Source organism: Larus michahellis, chromosome 2 (assembly GCF_964199755.1).
Source record: "Larus michahellis chromosome 2, bLarMic1.1, whole genome shotgun sequence".
Lineage (NCBI taxonomy): Eukaryota > Metazoa > Chordata > Aves > Charadriiformes > Laridae > Larus > Larus michahellis.
The window spans coordinates 94,649,455-94,670,315 of NC_133897.1; the positions used below are offsets into that span (position 1 = coordinate 94,649,455).

General features: G+C 40.2%; 1 long non-coding RNA gene across 1 annotated transcript; it reads right to left on the reverse strand.

Annotated features, from left to right (window-relative positions):
* Positions 1–1,659: 1,659 nt before the first annotated feature.
* On the reverse strand, positions 1,660–20,389 carry LOC141738386 (uncharacterized). Its single transcript, XR_012585374.1, has 3 exons — positions 20,297–20,389; positions 4,301–4,363; positions 1,660–2,237 (listed from the first exon to the last, which is right to left on the reverse strand). It is a non-coding gene; the product is annotated as an uncharacterized LOC141738386 (long non-coding RNA).
* Positions 20,390–20,861: the final 472 nt, after the last annotated feature.

The window sequence follows — 20,861 nt, forward strand, 5'->3', positions numbered from 1 at the left end:
ATTTGCTATGTAAGAGTTACGCATCCAAAATCCCCAGATGTTCAACTATGTAGTCACTGATGTATAAGATGAGATACACGGAACATCTACTGCATGTACCTGTCATGAGTTTATCCATAAGACAAAGGACACCCCTATATCGTGCATTATCATCTCAGGTCTTACTGGCTCCAGTGGGCGACAAAGACATATTCTAGCCCTGAAGGAAGCTCTGCACCTCGTGAAACAATCCAAAGAAACACTTGCCAAGAGAACAGCCCTTAGCACACAACTGCAAAGGAGGCAATTAGTGGATTTCCCCAACAAAGTTGCGGAAAAATGGAAAATTTTGCCATTTTAAGAGCTCGGTATCAGGAGTAAAATATCTTATTTCCTGCAACTGAATTCGAACCACAGAAGTAGCATGTGAACTTTTAGCAAGATGAAGATGGAAAAAAGAAAGCCCAAACATGCTGCTTTTCATAATCAATCCTGCAATTTTACTCACACTTCCCTTATGCATTGGCCAGACATGGTTTGCACTGAACCAGTTTTGACCACCTACAACATCCATACTGAACTGCCCCTGAAAAGCAGTCCCTAGTTTGGATTTTCTGAGCCAGCAGGTCTCAATTAAGGCAACTGATCTTAAATTAGGGTTTAATTTAGTCTAGCATCTAAACCACTGGGAGGTTTGTAAGCTTGCCAAGTATTGATCCTAGAGACTTGTGCCTGCCAAAATCTGATTGAGTGTTCTGTGGTCTTCCCTCAACACCAGCATCTGAAAGCAAACAAGCAACAATTTAGTTTTTTGTATTGCTTTAATTGTTATGGTGACTAACACTGCCAGCAGAGGAGAACTCAGGTTCTCAAGCCAGCAGGAAAAGGTGTTCAGGGGTTTTTGGTGGGTAGTGGTTATTTTTGGTTGGTTTGTTTGGGTTTTTTTAACAGTATACACATATTCCATTTTTTCTTCAATCGTGAAGAAAACATCACCTAGTGAAGGTGGTGGTTTTTACAATGCTCATTACCATATGGGATACTATTAGCTACTTTACAAGCAAGGAATAAAAATGCTAAACACTTGACATTAAGTCTCTTCTGCATTAAAAAAGCTACATCCTCTCAAACACTTCACCATCGCTATTTCACACTTGAAAAGAAAAGCTCTTCACCTGAGCTGAAAATACAAACCGTCTAAGAGAGACTAAAACACCTCTGGGTCTCAGGCAACTTTTTTCGGGTGCATTTGTAACCAGTCACAAGCACAAAGAAAAAACACTCTTGTCTCTTCAATATGCTCTTAGATCATTTGGCACAGGGCATGAATAAATCAGCTGGTGAGCAGTGCCTGAACAAGACACTGAAACAGGAGCTTCAGTCTTTATATAATATCTTCCTGCCCTCTCTTTATAATTTAATACCTACTCACTCCAAGAGATAAATCTTTAATGGCACTATACAATTTGGTAGAGTAGAGGAGGAGTTTATTTCATCAGAAGACTGTCATACCCAAAGCTTGAGGACAGCTTTTAATATTGAGTTTTTATTGCTGACTATTCGGTTATCCATTGGCAGAATTTATTAAATTAGTGTTCTATTAACCCAACACATACTTTGAGAAAAGTTTCACTGCAGTGAGTGCTCACGTTTCTGATCAACTCTCTCTTCAGGGTTGGATTTATAATAAAAGTTAAACTAAAAATAAATAGAAGGTCAAATGCATGCTTCTAAGCTCTTTGTCTCAAGGTGACCAATGAATCAGGAATTGAAAGATAACACTCATGCTTCTCAAAACAACTGTGGAATATTTCAGCAGTACTTATTTTCCCAACTTTTTTTTCTGTTTGAATCATATTTCTTGCCACAAGGAATAGGCCAGAAATTTTGGCCAACAATAGGAGGTGGTTTATTCTTTCCTCTTTCATGCCCATTGGATTTTATTTTTGTGAGAAAAGGAGACAATTCAGTCTTTTCCATTGTCACAGGTTTTGCCCTAAGACTTCCTTATAGCTTTGCTAAAATAAGATCGCCTTTTTGAGAATAGGTACCACCTAAATGCAGGCTGTTTGTGGGAAGAGTTGTTCAGACTTTATGTGCAGAGCCCACCCATTAGACAACCACAGCATTTCTTTTCAATAGATGCTTTCATACACCGGCAGGAGCCCTAGAAGACTGTTTCATCTCAAGGTAGGGATGAATTCATGTGCTGTGCTGAAGTGGCTGGTTCAGTGAGAAAGTTCTTCATTTTGCTGACTCTATATTGAAGCAGCAAACAGAAGCCTTTTTTTAAAAAGTTTGCAGAGAGATAAATGTACACATTCCTATTTTTCCAATATAACAGCTCTCCCGACAGATGTTCTTTAATTTCTTTTAGATCCATCAGTATGGATTACTTAGACAGTGTAGTTTGAAATAGCTGCTCTGCTTGTGATCTGTTAAGTGTTCTTAAAAAGACACCCCCTTAGTAAGAACAGTTCATCCTTTTGCCAAGAAGTGTTCTCTACCCGAGAAGTGCAGAAGTTTTTAAAAGTAATTCTTTACTGTACTTTACCTTTGTATTCACTCCAAGTTAGAATAGCTAACAGGAGCTGTATCAAGATTGCTAATGCACAGCTCATTCTTTCCATCACACTGTTATAATCAGATTTAAATACTAATCAACTAATAGGAACCAGCTAGGTTCAGATAAGAGCAAATCAGTTTTGAGATGGGAATATCAGTTGGAGATTATTTTTTTTTTTCCATTTGGCACCATTGTGCTAACGTACAATACAAGTTGTTTTTACTGCGTAAACATCAGGGGACATTTAGTGAACATACAGCTGGAGTAATTGTGAAACCTTCACTTCAACTTAAAAAAAAAAAATTCTCCCCAGGCATTTTTTTTTCCTTTTTTTTTTTTTTTTCCCCTCCAATGTATACCTGATTCAGTGTTAGTCAAGTGGGTACTACAATATTGTGCTTAGTGAGAGAGAACTCCTGTACCCTTTTGGAAAAAGCTGGGAGCTACGGAAAACCTAACCTGGAGGTAGATCACAGTTTGCCACCTAGATCTCAGTCCTCAAGGCTCTGGGCTTTTCTCAAAGGTGTTTTTATCATGATGTCCACAACTGCTTTTTATGCTTTGTTTATTCAGTGGACAATGACTCACTGTCTAGGTTTAAAAGACTTGACAATTCTGGGGGATTTCTTGTTGAAAGAAAGGGCATCTCTACATTTAACCTGCCTAACTGGTTTAAACAAATTCTGTTTGGCTTTTGTAGATCCCTCAAAGAGTCTTTGTTTTCCACAGATTCCACCCTCTCCCCCCATTTTACTTCTTGCAGTTTGCAATTGCTTCTTTTGATGCATGTAAATCATTCAATTGCTAGGAAATGTAAGTTGGTACAATTTCACATGGCTCAAAATTTGTTACACCCCCCACCCCTCCCTGTCACGTTTACAAAGGTGATATAAATTCTGATTTAAAAAAAAAAAAAAGACTTTTTGCCTCTCTTCTTTCCAAAAGCTGAAAAGCCATCACTGCTTTTTTGCCATCTAGTCTAGAGACAATGATCCTCAACTACCAGGATTAAGAATTGGAAAAAAAAATTGACAGCCTTTTATTGCTTATAAACTGATACATGTTCAATATTCTATTTTACAGGATTCTCTTGATCCAAGAGAAGCCAGTCAAGAGCCACACCACTGCCAGCCCTGAGGGAGTTCTCCATGGGATTGCCTCTCTGGGGCACGTATCAGAGCACACGCGGCTTCTTTGGTGTACTGGCAGCACCAGTGCAGGGTGGCACAGCAGCTCTGCCACCCCAGGGGCTGGGGGCATCCCACTAGTCATCACTGGGAGCAGGGGGAGGCAGGGAAGAAGGGAACTACCCTTCAAGTTGCCCTGGGACACCCAACTCCAAGCTGAGAAATGTTTAACAGGTGGCAAACTTCACAGCTAAATATCGCTCCTGCTGAAAATGCTGGAAAACTGTTAATTTCAAAAAGGAGCATAACGGAACCATCAAGAGAGATGTCTGTAGGAGGTCAGAGGAAAGTCGTTAAAATAACACCTTTAGTCAAGGAAAAGAGTCAAACTTGTGGGCTGGTGTTTTTGCACACAGCAAAAAATTTAAAACACCACCACACGAGTAACTGATGGTTCTCATAAGGTTCAGTGAGGAGAAGAAATTAATCTACACTTTTGCTTTTAAATAAAACGAGCCCAGAATATTTGCTTCTCGCGGTATGGTCTATAGTTTTAACCGTTACTTTTTAAAAGGCCTTATGACTAGAATAAGCAAAATAAAAAAACACCCAAAAAAACCCAACCAACCTGTTTTCGTTAAGAAAAAGATCCGTTAGATTCTTTCTGGAGAATTGGAACCAGGCTCCTCATCTACAGATTTATAGAAAAAGGAAAAAAAAGACAACAAAAACCTGTAAGAAGTATGGGAAGTCAAGAATTCTTTTGAGGTCTAAGGATATTTTCTGACAGTTTTGTTCAAAATAATTCAACCAAATAACTGCAGATAAATAATAAGACTAACTTCTTAACTCTTTGAAGAGAGTACATCCTTTCAGCAAATTCAGTGATTTCGAATTCAAATAATTTTTCAGGAAAAAAAAAAAGATGTAAGAGGTCTAAAGCAGTGCTTAAAGCAGAAAATTAGCTGAAATGTGGACCAATATGTACTGCAAAACCACCTTTAATTATTTATTCATTTTTGTGCCAAGATCTGCTCCCATGCTGGGAGTGTGAATAGAATACACTGTTCATTTGGACTCCTTTTACTGAATAAGCCCCACTTGAATTAAAACATAATTGAATATTTCTCCAATTAGACATTTCTGTCAGTAGTTTCATTGGTTGCTACTGGCACTGCAGGTTGTTCTGAAGTGTAGATAGGCAGTCTGCTAAAAAATACTCCTTTTTAGGTGCATTGTTAATAAAGTAATGAATCTCTTCCCCAAAAAAGCTGCACTGCCCTATAGTTTAGGAATGGAGACTGAGAGGGAGAAAGCCATCCAAACCCCAGTTCCTCGTACAGGCCATGGAAAAGTGTTGCCCTCTCGTGGCTCTTGTTGCACTGATGTCTATGAATCATTAGAACTATATAAATCCACCACTAACATCTAAGAACAGGTCTTCAGCTTCAGCAGAAGTAGCTTTGCTCGCATGGGGAAAATGGAATTGGTGTTTCAAGATACCCATTTATTAAACAGTGGATTTCAGAACTATGTGGATAATTTAAAGTATATGAAACAAGAACAATCATATCTTCCTGTGAATTTCTTCTTAGCAAATTTTTACATAATAAGTATTTTTAAACAAAAATCACATATAATAATTATCCAGCAGAAAATTCAGGAACCATACTTAATATATAAGGTATTTTGAAAATGCACACAAGCACATGTTGATTTTCCCATTCAGATGATTAACCAAGCTTTTTTTTTTTTTTACTCTGCCAATGCTGCATTTCTAAAAATCGAGTCTTGCTTTCTGTGAACTCTTTCCAATCACTGCTTAAAAAATGAAAAGCTCCTAAGTAAATTCCTGCGAGTACTACTGCTCGCTTGGGTGTTTGTTGAAAGGAAACACAAAGAGGACTCAGGTACAAAAAAAGCACCTGTAAGGATTCAGATAAATATTTGTGGAAAGATGTGTTTGTCAGGCTATGGTTCCCACCATCAATAAGCATTTAAGTCACATCATAAGGCTTAAGGAAGAAGCATTTCTGCACCAACACATCCAGGTTCAGGTGTTCAAAGGCAGCACCTTCCTCATGTCTGGATACTCGTAACAGTTTCTCTGTCTTCAAACGTTAAAATGTATTAAGTATGGGGCACCCCCTCCCCACTAAGGAAAGAAAAAAAAAACCCCAAACTACCAAAAACACCAACACAAACCAACCCCCCAAACCAGACAACTTCTTTTCTTGACCCTTGGAGGGAAGGTCCATTGGGGCAGTGGCAAGGGACGGAGGAGTCACCCCTGTCCGTCTGCAACATGCTTGCTCAGGCCACTGAGCAGCAGCAGCCACAGAGGACCCCAGAGTCATTTTGAGACCCCATCTCACAGCCGTGAGACGTGCTAGGCAATGTAGCTGTTTGCTTTAATTGGAACACTGCTAATTTGGCTGACTGTCTAAATCCTGGAGGGCTGCCAAAGGTGGCCTGCCTTTTCTGTCCAGCAGGTATGTTTATTACTGTTAGTGCCTCACATACATACGTTACTATATTTCTTCTGAGGATTTCTTGACAAGAAAAACCAAACAAACTTAAAGCGAGACAGTATAGTCCACACAGAAGCATGACGTTTCCCCGTTTCCCTGCCTCTGTATATATGACTGCTGGTTTAGATAAAAACACTGAATAGTCCAGATGTAAAAAAAGTCAAGGCACACCGAAATATTTGAGTTTGTAAAATACATACTCCTAATACATTGTACCATTTCTTATATCCCTTTGGAAGTGCTGACTGGTGTCCATAGGAACAAACTGCGATTTTCTCATGTCCTGTGAAGACAAGGCATGACAATCCCCCATCGGTACACAAATAACACTGAAGGTGGGCTATTTGGTGGTACCCTGCATAAGTAAGTCTGGTTTAGTCCAACTAATTCACCATCCACATAACTGAGCTCCAGGTAAATAGGATTTTTTGTTTAGTTTGGGTGATATTTCAGTCTCATCATGTCCATACAACTCCATGCATGTCTGGTTCTTAGTTTTGCTTTTTATTCTGATCTGGATCACATCTTTCCTCCTGCTATGCAAACACCCACCTCTCCAGGTTATTCCAAATCCTCTTAATCTATTACATGCATAGACATTTCAAAAGCAACTAGTACTTAAACATTCAGATGCAGACAATTTAGCATTCCTAGGGTATTTTTCTCATAGTAGAGTTTTTCTAAGACTGTCTCTATCTGGGATCAAAATCAAGGCACCTCAAATAGAAAGTTATCATTTAAAATTTTGACGGCTTTCTCAATTTCATTTCTTAGCTTCTCCTTCCTAGAAGTCACCTTCATAAGAGTTACCCTCATAGCTCTATGACTAGTACAACCTAAAAGTCAGATTTTGTTGTTTTTCTTCTAAATCTGAAAGTTTTAGTGAAACAAGGTATTCCCTTGTTATTTCAGTGGATACTTATCTTAAGGCTCTAGACAAAGGTGTTCTAAATAACAAGACATTGAAATGGCAGTCTCTATTTATGATTTAATAGTCGGTTATCTGAGAACTGTCAGATCAGAAGTTGGTTAAATAATGGAGAAAAAATAAGGAACAGAGTTAAAGGTGAAAGTCCCTTTAGGCTGCAAACTGGGAGTTTGCCCAGACTGTTAATTCTCAGTGTCATTGCTTAATGGCTACGGAGCTGTCAACACGAAGCTTTTTCACAGCTCATACAGGTATGCGCTGGTCTTCCCCAGATTTCAATGCTGATATTATCTATTTTGTCAACAAGAATTGTCCATCCATGTTTTCAACGCTGCTCCTTGCAGAGTAATGCCAGGCTGCCAACGCCAGTGCTCAGCACTGCTGGCGCTCTGCAGGAGCGGGCAGGGACCCAAGGGGGATCCTGTCTGCAGAGACCGATAAAATCTGGAGTCCAATCTTACAGCACCTCTGAGGTTCTCCTCAAACACATATTAAGGTAACTAGGACACGGTGATACCCCAAAGCAGCATTTTTGTTTTTTGTTTTTAAAGGATATTTGCCTCGACGTCTATTACAGGTCCCTTTCTATCTTACTGTAATACTCCCCCCCCCAACTTGCTTCTGAATTTCTTCCCCGTTTCTTTTTACACTTTGCAGCCAACATGAAGCGGTATACGAGTTCACATAATCTTCTGTTTTCTCTGCTTATAACTCCAGATATCTAAAAACTAACTGGCAGACAGCATGCTTGGACAAGGATACTGAAAGCAAATCTCTGGTCTCTTCTGAAGCTACAAGATAATTGAAGTCTTACTTTCAAAGGACATAAAGCATATAGCACAAATGCTCAGTAATGGACTTTTTTAAACATCTATTGAGCAAGATCAGTAAAGAACATCCTCAAGACTTGCACATGTGTATTATGTTGTGGATGCCCCATCCCTGGAAGTGTTCAAGGCCAGGCTGGATGGGGCTTTGAGCAGCCTGGTCTAGTGGGAGGTGTCCCTGCCCAGGGCAGGGGGGTGGAACAAGATGATCTTTAAGGTCCTTCCTAACCTGAACCATTCTATGATTCTATGATCTCCTTTTTCTGTTTTTGTTGGCAGAAGAAGAGAAACAATGAAGAACCTGTCATTTTATTCCTCTTTCTTCCCCAAGGACACTCTGACTGTACATTTGACAATGTCACCTGACCAAAACCTGTCCTTCAAGCCAAGATTGATTAAACACTGCAAGTTAATCAAATGACAGACATCAGCAAAGACATAAAGCAGTATTTGTCCCACACACAATACCTTGCCCCAAGGCTTATAAAAGTACAACAAAAGCAAATTACAGCATACAGTAATTTATGACCACTAATAAAGTTTGTTGACAAACACCTGCCCAATATATTATCTACCTGGACAGCACTCTTGTAAGCTTACAATATACTTATGTAGGCTTAAGAGGAAAACTCTGCTTCCTTTTCCATAGCATATTTAATTAATTTAGTTAAAAAAATAATCTAGAAAACATTAAAAACCAATAACTCAAAACTAAGCTCATTTGACAGCCTGAAAGGCTATCTACCTACATAAGAGAGCTGTTTCACAGAAAAGCAGTAATGAAAAACAGAGGCAGTCCCAGGACGTCTTTCATACTGTGCCTTCTACACAATTCTGTGTATAGACGTGGTGGAATAACAACTTCATCCTTAACTAGCACAGGTATCCAAGTACCTGAAATTGCACAAATGTTCTCAAAATGTAAGACAACAGGAAGAGGAGCAGACCCAGTTATCCAAGATGAAACACCAGGCTTTTGTCAGTCCTCAAGCTAACTTGATTACTGTGCATAATGTAGACACAGCACAGGCTTATGACGCCAAAAGTCTTCCAACACTGCTAGCCTAAGAAGCTTAAAAAAAAAAAAAAGAAGTCATAAGCCATTCCACCCCAGAACTCACACAGACACCACACGACTTTCCATAAGATTCAATGTCAAATTTTGGTCTCCTCTATTTTCCCATGACTTGAATACTCATCTCTTAGTCCTTCTACCTGCAAAGACACTCTTCAAACAAACTGTCATTGGTTATCAAAAACACTCACTACCAAGAGATCCCCAAAACAAAGAAAACCAAATGATTTTTTTTTAAAAATCAATATGAACCAATGAGCTTAAAGTTGAAGAGTGGCACAAGTGGTGCCCCTCGCTGTGTTGTGATCATCCTTGCCATTATTTTTAAGTGCTAACAAAAAAGTCCTTGGCTCACTGTTACCCTACATGACCATTTGGTATTTGGACACTCCATAAAATACATGGAATACCTTTTGGTCTCACAGCTCCTTGTACTCTCTTGCTCTGTAATCACAGGGCTCATTAAGAGAAAGTGAAACAGTGGATCTTGTTAGAGATTGAGTTTTCAGAAAGTCATGAGGGTCCAGCACATTATGTTCAGGTGTGGATGACAATAGCATCTAGATTTGCTGAATAATGAACTTCCAGACATTCAATTCAGCTAAAAACTTCACAGTTAGACTTCTGGGAGTGCTATGACAGTTGAGATACATAAATAGATGTCTATATGTAAAAAGCTTTTTTTTTTTTAAAACATATATACACACATACAATTTTTCTTAAAAAGGGTCTAACCCCATCAATAAATACTGTTTTACTGTTTTTCAAATGTGGGCAGCTTCTTTAATGCAGGTATCCTGCCTATAAGAAACAACTTCACAAGGCAAAGGAAAATGTTACAGTACATAAACATTACCTATTCCAAACTGTCCTTTTAATTACAATTTCTTCTTGAATTCTAGCTCTAGGTTTAATACAAAGGGGCTGATAATGGAGTATTATAATACTCTATTTGCTAATACAGTAGTTTAAGTCTCACCATAACCATTTACTTTGGCTCTGAAAACTGGCAACTTGGATAAGAATGCATAGACCTACATAACCTAATACACCATTTTCAAAAAACGCTGTATAAAAACTTCAGAGCAGCTGTTAGTGGATCAGTTGGCAAGTGTCCTGTCTCCAGTATAGTAAAAAGCCTTTCCCTAAATGCATTTTGATCATTCCAGAAGAGCTTTTATTTTGATTTCATGACAGTTTGTTCACCAGAAAGCCATACAGGGCAGAACATTAGAGTGCATTCATTACAGGGTTACCCCAAGGACCATTTCCAGAACTAACACACCAAAAATGTTTTCAGAGGGTGGGGCAGATTTTTTATTTTGGTCCGAGCCTGAGACTCCACAACACCACAAATAAATACATGAAGTTAGTGCAAAAAAAGCTACTATTAAATACTAAGATGCAAAGTTTCACCTTCAAACATCACTTGCTATTACCTGAAACAAAGATTGGCCTTGAAGACGCGCACAGCACGGACAGCTTATATGAAGTCAAACGTTAGCTTAGTTCTAAATTTAAATCTTAGATTTTTAGTTACCTGTGTGTCATTTGCCTAGACACATGTAGAATCTCTTCTAGGAAGGCTGAGTGTGACAGCCAAGCCCAAAGCCAGCAGAAAGGCTGGAATCAAATGACGGTGACTGACCCCCAGCATTATGTCTTCCTTGCAGTGAAAAGAGAAGCAGTCTTTCCTAACATAGTTAAGTGGCATGGGTGCCATTCCAGTCAGGACACCAAAAAGAAAAAAAAAAAAAGAGAGAGACATCTTATTCTGATAAACAAGATGGTGCACAAAGAACTTCAAAGACCCAGGGCTTTTCTGTGAGGGTCTAGAGTAGGGCTGGAGGGGAGACTTTGTACGCTGGGCACACTTGCAAGGAAGCAGGATAACACAATCACACAATCAAGTGAGACTGAACAATTTTCCCTCCATTACTTGGTATTACATTAAAAAAAAGGAAGCCTAAATGAACAAGTAGGTGCTTTGTTTACGTGTCAGAATGAAATAGATATTAAAAAGATTCTTTCTCCCTCATGCTTCTCCCATCAATCATTTCTCTCATGGCTTTTCTCACATATTCCCAAGTTGAGCTCATCCTTTTTTAGCAAGGGCTTCTGACACAAAGCCTGGATCTGGTTGATCTCTTGGGTGAGACTCAGCCTGAGAAAAAGCAAAGGAAGAATTCAGCCTTTAACCTTTGGCTTTCAGACCACTATGAAGAACAAAGACATCTTTTCACAGGACAACAAAGTGATCAACACTGCACCATCAAGCTCTGGATTTCTGGAAGAGATGAATTTACATGTTTCATTTTTATGAAAGAAGCTCATTTTCACAGCTTTTTGCTTGCTGTTCTGTGCCATCAGCAATGAATGTGTGTGTAAACTTGGGGGTGGGGTAGGGGCAGTATCTTTGCCAGTGCTTCAGATACAACAGCCAGAACAGCAGATCTTTGATCCTTCCCTTTCAGAGAAGACTCATAGAACTAAAGCAGACAAAGCAAGCCCTCCCCCAGTACAAAGTCGCCTGCCGAGATATTCCCACACTGTCTCCTCTTCACTTTTTGTCACCCTTTACCTAGGGGTCAGCTTGGACTGAAGCCTATCACACTGGAAAAGCCAGAGAACACAATGGTAGAACACCACAGTCTAATTTGACCACATCCCTTCCTACTAGGCAATCTCACACTGAAGAAAAAGAACCCCAAAATATCTTCAAGGTTGAGAGATACTGAAGTCTTTTTGTTCTCAAGTAAATTGCTCTGAGATGATTCTTTCCCTTTGTTATTTTTGGTCTACTAATGCAAAATTGCCCTATCATCAACCTCCAGTAACTTTTTTTCCTTTATTTGCATAGCACCAAGCCAATAGAGGTGACAGCAGGGTGAATTCTGGACAATCACTTCCTCTTGAGAAGCGCTAATAGGACATTGATCGTGAGGCTTTCTGATGATGCAGTTGGCGATGATGCTCCAAAACCTCCCAGCTCTGCCGTTCTTGTAAACACTGCAATTTAAAAATACCAAAAAACCCAAGACACACACAACCCAACCCAAAAACCCAAGAATGCAGCAGCTGCCGTTAACAATACCAGAAAGCACCTTTCACTGAAGTGTCCAATTATATTCTGTAAAAGGAATTAATGAAAAACAGAGATTGATGTAATAGATAGCGAATACCTGAAGTGACAAACCTGAATGACAGAAAAATATTAACTGCATTATTTTTTTTTCCTGGAGACTGGTAAAGGTTGTTACGTCTCACTTTTGATTAAGTTAGAAGAAATTAAAGCACCTACACAACGGAGCAAAAATATTCATCTGCCTCACAGGCACAGGAATATTACCTGACTTTGGAGAATACAGCTGCAGAATGAATCGCCAGCAGACCAGATGACATTTTTCAAGGCACAGCTAATTTCACTCACTGCAGTTGTGACGAGCAACTGGACTGTTCCCATGCCAACTGACAGCCAGGGTTTGTGACGCTTACCTGTCCCAGTTTTCAGAGCCCCACAAAAAGAATAGATGGTAAAATAGACAGCAGCTACAGTCAGGCTACACTATTTTAAGATTATCACTGGTCACTTCCACTGGCAGTAGAGAACATGCGAGTCGCACTAATGGCATTAAAAAGAGATTTAAAATAATTAAGGAATTGCAGTGTGTTGTGCCAAAAGAGGTCAGTAAAGTAAAATGCTGTCACAAGGTATCATGAAAATGCCAACTACCCAAAGTACATAAGAAATAAGGGTAATCTATCACTACCCTGGATTTCTGACACAGACACCAGTGAATACTTCCCAAATTTTGTTGTTTCTTCAGGTACCAGAGCACAAGAAAATGGATAGGGGCTGTTTAAATTTGTTCTAAATTGGCTATTTGGGAGGACCTAATACATTAACCAAAGAATATCAAAAGAAGATTTGGTCAATTTTTTCAATTCCCCGCCCCTCCCCCCCGCCCCAGTGAGATAGATCAGTTTTTAGCCAGGGAAGGTTTTTTTGTAAGGATTGGTAATTCTGACCATGGTCATGAGACACACTTTCTTGGTAGGCTCCAATCCAAAGCAAAGCCATCCCAAAAATACCTGTCAGGGCAGAGGCGAAAATAGGTTTGACACTTATCTACGTCAATTGTGGTAGGATTTAAACCCATTCCTTCTGCAGCTCTGCGAGTACCCTAACAACCAGAAGTATTAGCTGGTTTGGGGTAAGAGAAATGAAGCCAAAGAGCAGAAGCAGGCATGCTATTGGAGCAAAAAGACTGACCTGATCTACATGGTAGTAGCTCATGTTTTTAAGCATCAGATGCCACTGTTTCAGTCGTGATATTTTAGCAACGATGATGTTGTTTTGTTACGAGTTTTACAGATTAGCGGCAATTATAACATTACCGAGGGTATTGGGGAAAGCAATTTTCCCCAGATTTTATTTTCTTAGTAAAAAAAAAAAAAGGACTTATTTAATGGGAAATTGGTTCAAGTCAATTAGGGTTGCACAAGATCCAAGGACTACGACTTAAAAGCCCACTGTTTGAGGGAAAATCTTCAGTAGACAAAACCAGTATTACACCGAGGGTAATGAAACAAAGTCACTGATAAAATTTAATTGACAAGATCACTAAGTGTTTGAGGCAAAGTTTACATCCTAAAGATCAAGAATTGTCAAAAACCCTAATCCTATAGAAAGACTTTCTGACAACAGTTTCAGCTGTACAAATCAGATCTACCTCTATAGTCATTCCTTAACCTCAGTTTATTTCTCTGTTGCCAAACATGAATACCACCCCAAGCTGTGGAGGTAGTTCACACATACTGCTCCATCCCAAATCCAAGCCCAAGGGAAAATTTAATTATCTACTTCATGTGTGCTCTCCTGAGGAAAAGAAAGAAAAAAAGCACCCAAGAAAACAGAACTCGGCAAATCTGAGTTCCTAGCGCAGGGCACTCAAAAGCAAGTACTAAAACCCTGCACACCATGAGCGGCTCCTACTTCTTCTCCTCCTTGATTAAGTTTTGCCCAGGTGTTCAGAGCCTAAACCATTAGATCCTTTATAGATGATAATCTCTCCTTAGAATTCACACTGCAAGAGCAAAACAAGTTGACTCTGTTTTCTGAAGCGGTTCTTCAAAGGCGAGTCTCAACCAAGCACCTGAATCTTTTTCCCCTCCAAGCCATGAGGATGCAGGAGGATTTGGTATGCGGATCCTGTCAAAGCTATTCTTGGCACCAAAAACGCATTCACTTTATCTGCAACCTCTCCATGGTTTAGCTTACTTCTTTGCATCAGATCAGGTTTAAATTGGAGCTTCTTGCAGGCCAGCTTCCAAGTGAAAATTACCATAAGAAAAGTTGATTCGCTATCTTAGGGCAAACAGCAAGTGTTAAATAGTGTTGGAAACAAATATTTGGGGCTATGACGTCCGTTCTGATTCAAAGTCACCACCTGACTGCTTTGCGTGTCACAGACCTCATGGAAACAGGATACAGGAATCACTGTAAAGCAGCAACTTCAGCCTTGGGGTCAAAGGGGAGAAAGTATATAAACACCTGCTGGCATTTATTGTGGAAAGGAAGAGTCCAGACATCTCACTGCATGTGTGTGTACACAACAGACACGCGGAATGCTAGCCCCTGGGTGTGGGGGGGAAGAATCTGTGCCCTATTGAAAAGGATCTCTGTTTATTTTGTGTTAGAACTAATTAACTGTAAAGTACTTGTTAGCAGAGGAACACCTTTCTCTCGTGTCTGACATTCCTGTTGGAAGGACCAGGCAGAAGTGACTAGTGAGCAGGGACACAAGCTGCTCATGAACATAGGCTGGGCCCTGGGCAGAACCCAAGAGGAGGTTATCCTCTCAAGTGTGCATTTTGTATTCCTCTCCCTTCTGTTCCTTGGTTAGGATAATCACAACACAAGAAATAAAATCCTTGCCTGACTTCCTGATGGGTCCCGTGATAATGAGATACTCTTATTTCTCAAATGGTGTCAAAAGCTCTGGGATAAATGGGTTCCAAAGCCTTACCATTCCCAAATCAGACATATCCCTAAGATCTGAGGAGTTAACCTAAAAATGAAATGAAGGCTGCAGCTGTGGCAACCTGGGCGCCAACACTTCACAGAATGGTACAGGTTTGAGGGGACCTTCAGAGATGATCTAGTCCAACCCCCCTGCCAAAGCAGGTTCACCTATAGCAGGCTGGACAGGAACGTGTCCAGGCGATATCTGAATACCTCCAGAGAAGGAGACTCCACAACTTCTCTGGGAAGCCCGTTCCAGTGCTCTGTCACCCTCAAAGTAAAGAGGTTCTTCCCTCATATTGAGATGGAATTTCCTGTGTTCCAGTTTGTGCCTGTTGCCCCTTGTCCTGTCACCAGGCACCACTGGAAAGAGTCCAGCCTCATCCTCTTGACAACCGCCCTTTAGGTATTTACAAGCATTGATGAGATCCCCTCTCAGTCTTCTCTTCTCCAGGCTAAACAGATACAGGTCTCTCAGCCCTTCCTCATAAGAGAAGTGCTCCAGTTCCCTAGTCATAGTCGTAGCCCTCTGCTGGACTCTCTCCAGGAGTTCCTTGTCTTTCTTGAACTGGGGGGCCCAGAACTGGACACAGTACTCCAGATGTGGCCTCACCAGGGCAGAGTAGAGGGGGAGGATGACCTCCCTTGACCTGCTGGCCATACTCTTTTTAATGCACCCCAGGAGACCATTGGCCTTCTTGGCCACAAGGGCATGTTGCTGCCTCATGGTCAACTTGTCCACCAGGACTTCCAGCTCCCTCTCTGCACAGCTGCTTTCCAGTTGGTCAACCCCTAACCTGTACTGGTGCATGGGGTTATTCCTCCCTAGGTGCAGGGCCTTACACTTGCCTTTGTTGAACTTCATTATGTTCCTCTCTGCCCAACTCTCCAGCCTGTCCAGGTCTCGCTGTATGGTGGCACAGCCTTCCGGTGTATCAGCCTCTCCTCCCAATTTTGTGTCAAACTATTACTTCTGTCCTTGCAATATGTCAATCAGCTGTCTCCCAAAATATAACTCACTACAGTCAGGTGTCAAGTCTTACTAGAGGCCAAGTTCATCTTGCAGCTATGCTAAATGTCCCACAGGTGGCTCAAGAGGAGCACCTCTGCTGTTCAGCCACACCGACTCATTCAGAGCTGGCTTGGGTACCTCGCAACGTGGTGCTGCATAGGCCATATTTATACTGCTGCTAACATCAGCTGGGAAGAGCAAATACTTGCTTTAAATGATGACAGAAAAGGAATAAAATAATATTGGGGTTTAGGTGTTTTTCTAGCTACATATTTATTTTGTTTGACAGCACTGTGCCTCACAGTCTCATATTTTTCAGATACGCTAGCTTTTGCTGTAGAGTGCCAATAGGTGTTCACAGCAATTACATAAGAACATTTAGATGTATAGATCATTGTAAGCACGAGCTATCGCTTTGCCCACCCACCGCACATTACCAGAAAGCCCAGCTGGGTTAGGCATGTGCAAAAGTTACTTTAAAAGGCTGTTGTAAAAAAGTATGAACCTATCTAATTAAAAATGTCAACCCATTTATGTTTCAATGACATAGAAAAATGAACTAAATAAATAGAACCACGCCTGTCTTTTTTAAAAAAAAATAAAAATAGACAAAAGCCAGAAGATGCCACAGGCAGACAAATATTTAAGCAAAGCTCAGCAAGAAAAGAGCTCAAAGAAAAAAAAATTACACACAGCGTCTCCAGTCAAACTCTAAGCAGTGGTATCTCCTAGTCGTTTCCCACAGTCGTACATTTCTCTTATCAGGGTTATCAGATACAGCCAACAACTAACCGGGAGGTTCACAACCGCGACAGCAGCCCCAAACTGCGGTAGACACACCGCAACCCGCCGCGCTGCCCACCGGTTACTTTGGACGGGGAAAAAAAAAATTAATTCTAAAAATCTAGATGTGCAGCACCCTCTGGCGACAGTCGCCTGTCCCCACGCTTGGCTTTATCGAACGGCGGTGCGATGGCGTGGGGAAGGCCCCGGGGCCAGAAGAAAAAAAACCAAAACCCTCCTCAAAAATATAAACGCGACGCAGAAAGAGGCAGTGAAACGCCAGTCATCCGCATCCGCTCCAACAGGAGACCAGGGGCCGGTGTCAACAGTTGCAAAAGAGGGCGATAATCCAGCTCACCCCTCCACCGTCTTTATGGAAAATTCACTAAAAAAAACTAAATTGGAATTCAGTGCACATACTCTGCTCAGACTTTCTCCTCTTTTCCTGAAAAATTAGGTTTAAGAAATCCTTGAAAATAAAGTTCTTACTAATCGGACCACACAGCTTCTGCCAAGTCAGATTTTTAGTCTCAATTCGCTTCTTCAAAGTTCCACTGTGTTCAGACAAATCACTTAGGAAAATATTAACATTATACTTTTAAATTTAAATTATTTTTGTTTGTTCTTCTAGAATTTTTTTTTTTCATAGAAACCAGTATGTCTTCATTTCCACATTTTTGACAAAAAAAAAATTCCCCTGGGAAAGCTCAGTATTACGAACATCTACTGTCTGTATTTTGAACTCATGTATTCCAAGACCAATATCCTGAGTGTAAAAAAATTAAACCAAAACTTATATTCACTCCAGTCTTATATAGAAAATGTTAAACATAAAAGATTAACACTAGATTGAAAAGAGTTGAGAACCAAATAGTTCATCTCAGGATATAAAGAGATACCTACGTGTTCTTCTAGCTCCGTCTGATCCCGTGCACACACGATTTGCCAGGCAGCCTTTCCTAGCTCTCACCTTGACAGGACTGCGCAGGGCTGCACATACGCTGACACACGCCTTCAATTAATTAATAAAACCAAGCTGCTTCCCAAAGTAATTTTTTTTAATCTCAAATACTCAAACACATTTCAGTCTGGACAGGTAAGTGAAAGCTTTCCCACAAGGCTAGTGCCTTCCTGACTAGGCATTTCTGACTGCCTCCCGTGGAAGACGTTCAGAGGGTTGCGGCAGTCACCATGCCCTCTGCCCGCTTGTGCTCTCCAATCATTATGCCCTTCACTTAGGGCCCAACAGGTCACTATGTCATTTACCAGCAAGGAACAAGACAGTCCCGTTAAATTCCATATACCTATGGTACTCCTACAGGGCAAGGTATCCCCAAAAAGTTAAGAAAAATGGTTTTCAGCTGAATTGCCCCAGAACTAGGTACAGAATTTAGGTCTGCTGGCTTGTTCACCGCTTTGAAGAAAACTTCAGTGAGATTTTACGGTAGGCAATATTAAGTGACGTGCACTCGCATGAGCACAGAGAATGTTTAAACGTTTAGAGAGACTTTTGAGAAACAGTTAAATAAAGCATAATGAAGTAAATCAAGCACAAAGGACTGTGCTTTCATAACCGGCTTTCTCAAAAGTTTTATTTTATTTTTACTGTTAATCACAGTGAGAAAGCTTCGTGTTCTATCTTATCACTTTGAATTTCTTAGAGGGATACCTCTGTCACTGCAGTTGCGCCCTGTTTTAATCATGTTATTTAAATGGTAGCTTTAAGAGTATTCTTCACAAAATTTTAATGCTTCTCTTGCAATAAACATACATCCTTCTATCCTTAAGAGGCTTTTTTTTTCTATTAGTTGCCCTTTTTTTTTTTTAAGTTGCCTTTTTTTGGCAGCTGTAAATTTTTGAAACAAACCTAAGTACAAAGATGCATGTGGATGTGGCGATTTAAGTCAGTTGACCGTCACAGAAACACCATAAACACATCAAAGATTATTAAGACAGATGACATATATATAGACTGTTAGTCAAATCTCATGATCCTTTCCATTGCATTTTGAAGCTCCCATTAGCTTACGTGACCAAAAACTACAGAGATTATTATTTCCATTCCTCAGATATGAGCTACAATACTATCTGATTTTATACAAGTTTTGCTGAAATAAACGTATTCATACATTACCATAAATCAACGAATGGATCTTGAAAGTTTGGGAGCACTTTAGCACTTGATTCGTAATTTGGACTACTCTTCTTTTGTGTTCCCCAGCAGCGCATCATTTGTGTCCATGCCCTGGTAGGATCTAAGTCCTCCCAGCTTCAGCGTGCTGCTTTGACTTTCTGACCTTCAATTTTAAATGCAAAGTCACTGGCAAGAGATCTCAACTACCCTCACTCCAAAGCTTGTCAGGATTACCTTCAGTCAATGCTGGAGAGCTCTGCGGGAGAGATCAACGTTTAATCTGTTTCTAATTAAAAGCTGATCTGCTTGACCCTGTGCTCTAAAAATATAAGCCGTTTATATAAACTGGTTTTTCTTCTCTTTTTTTAAACCCCCCTGATTTTATAACACAGAGAATAAAAGAAGGCAATAGAAAGATATTTTTTTTTTTTTTAAAAAATGGCACAGATAAGTATGTTTCAGAATAATTAATAAAAGAAATTTCAAGAGCAACTAGAAGTGCTAGAAATGAAAAGAATGAAGAGGGCAATTAGTAAATGAACTCTCATCAGCTATAGGTGGCCATTTTTTCACTAGAAGGAGCAAAGGCAATTACAAAACAGCAACAGCTTCTGTAACAACCATTGCTTGCGTGAAGTACTTAACCTGAGAGCTTTTAGGATTGGATTAAGCAAAAGCAGGTAAGAGGAACATCACCCACAGAAGAGATCATGCGGATAAACGGTATTACTGTTAAGTTTTATTTTGTAGTATTTTCTCGCTAACTAACATTAGGTAACAGCCACCAGAAATTCAGGCCCATAAAGTACTTGAGAACAAAGATTCAGCACTTTGTATAAGCTGGTTTCTCTGAACTATCCCTCTCCCTTATTTCCCCCCCCGCCCCCTTCTATGGATGGAAAAAAACAGGCCTTCTTTCTTATTTTGTATCTTTTTCCAACCAAAAAAAAAGTTAAAAAGAAAACAACCTTATTTTTTTTAAACAAGATTTTGTTTTACATAGAAAATTCAGATTTTTTTTTTACCTTTAAACAATGGCCTTTTCAATCAGTCCGTAACGACTGTGATGTAGACCCACTATTGTTTTTTTTAAAACAAAAGAATTTTCTCCAGAATATCCCATTTCTGAGAGCTTGCTCAGACTTTCTCAAGTGTGCTGCAACTCATGAATTTTCCAGATTACCTGGGAGGCTTTCACCATGCACCGTGATACACAAGCTACAGAAAACCATATATTGAGATTAAAATGTCTCACTATGAGGCACTGAGCAGCCCATATTACTCTGTGTTTTTCTTTTAATTTACTTACAGTTGCACAGTCTTTTTCCAAACTTCATCTGTATTCAGCATCAGGGGCTCTGGGATAACAAAGCTCCTCTTGACCCACCTTCACCAGAGCAGAGCAGGCAACAAAAACTCATTTGAGAGATTGGTCATCACAAAGACCAGGGCTTTCACCTGAAAGCTCGTTATAGCTTGAGGCTACAGGGCTCCATCTTGTAACCTCTTATGTGACAGGAACTGGACGACATACAACCGTTAATGAAGTTAATAAGGGTGTGCACAACACACAGCTGGTAACATTTAGCAGCACCCCACCTGGGACACCCAGGTGGTACAAGGACATAACTTAAATGCAAAAATTCCCATTTAGACTTGAGGGTGGGACAACAAGAGTTTTGGCTTTGGCCAAGACAAGAGTACCAGTCACCTGGATGAACTGGAAAAGATTTCATGGTTCATCTCTAATTTCCTTTACCCAATTCTTTTATTTTTCCCCTCAGTGTAGATTCTTTCTACTAGAGTTTGAAGAGATAACTGTGGGCATCCTGAATATTCAGTGAAATTTTCTCTCCTCGCATGTAGGACTTGCT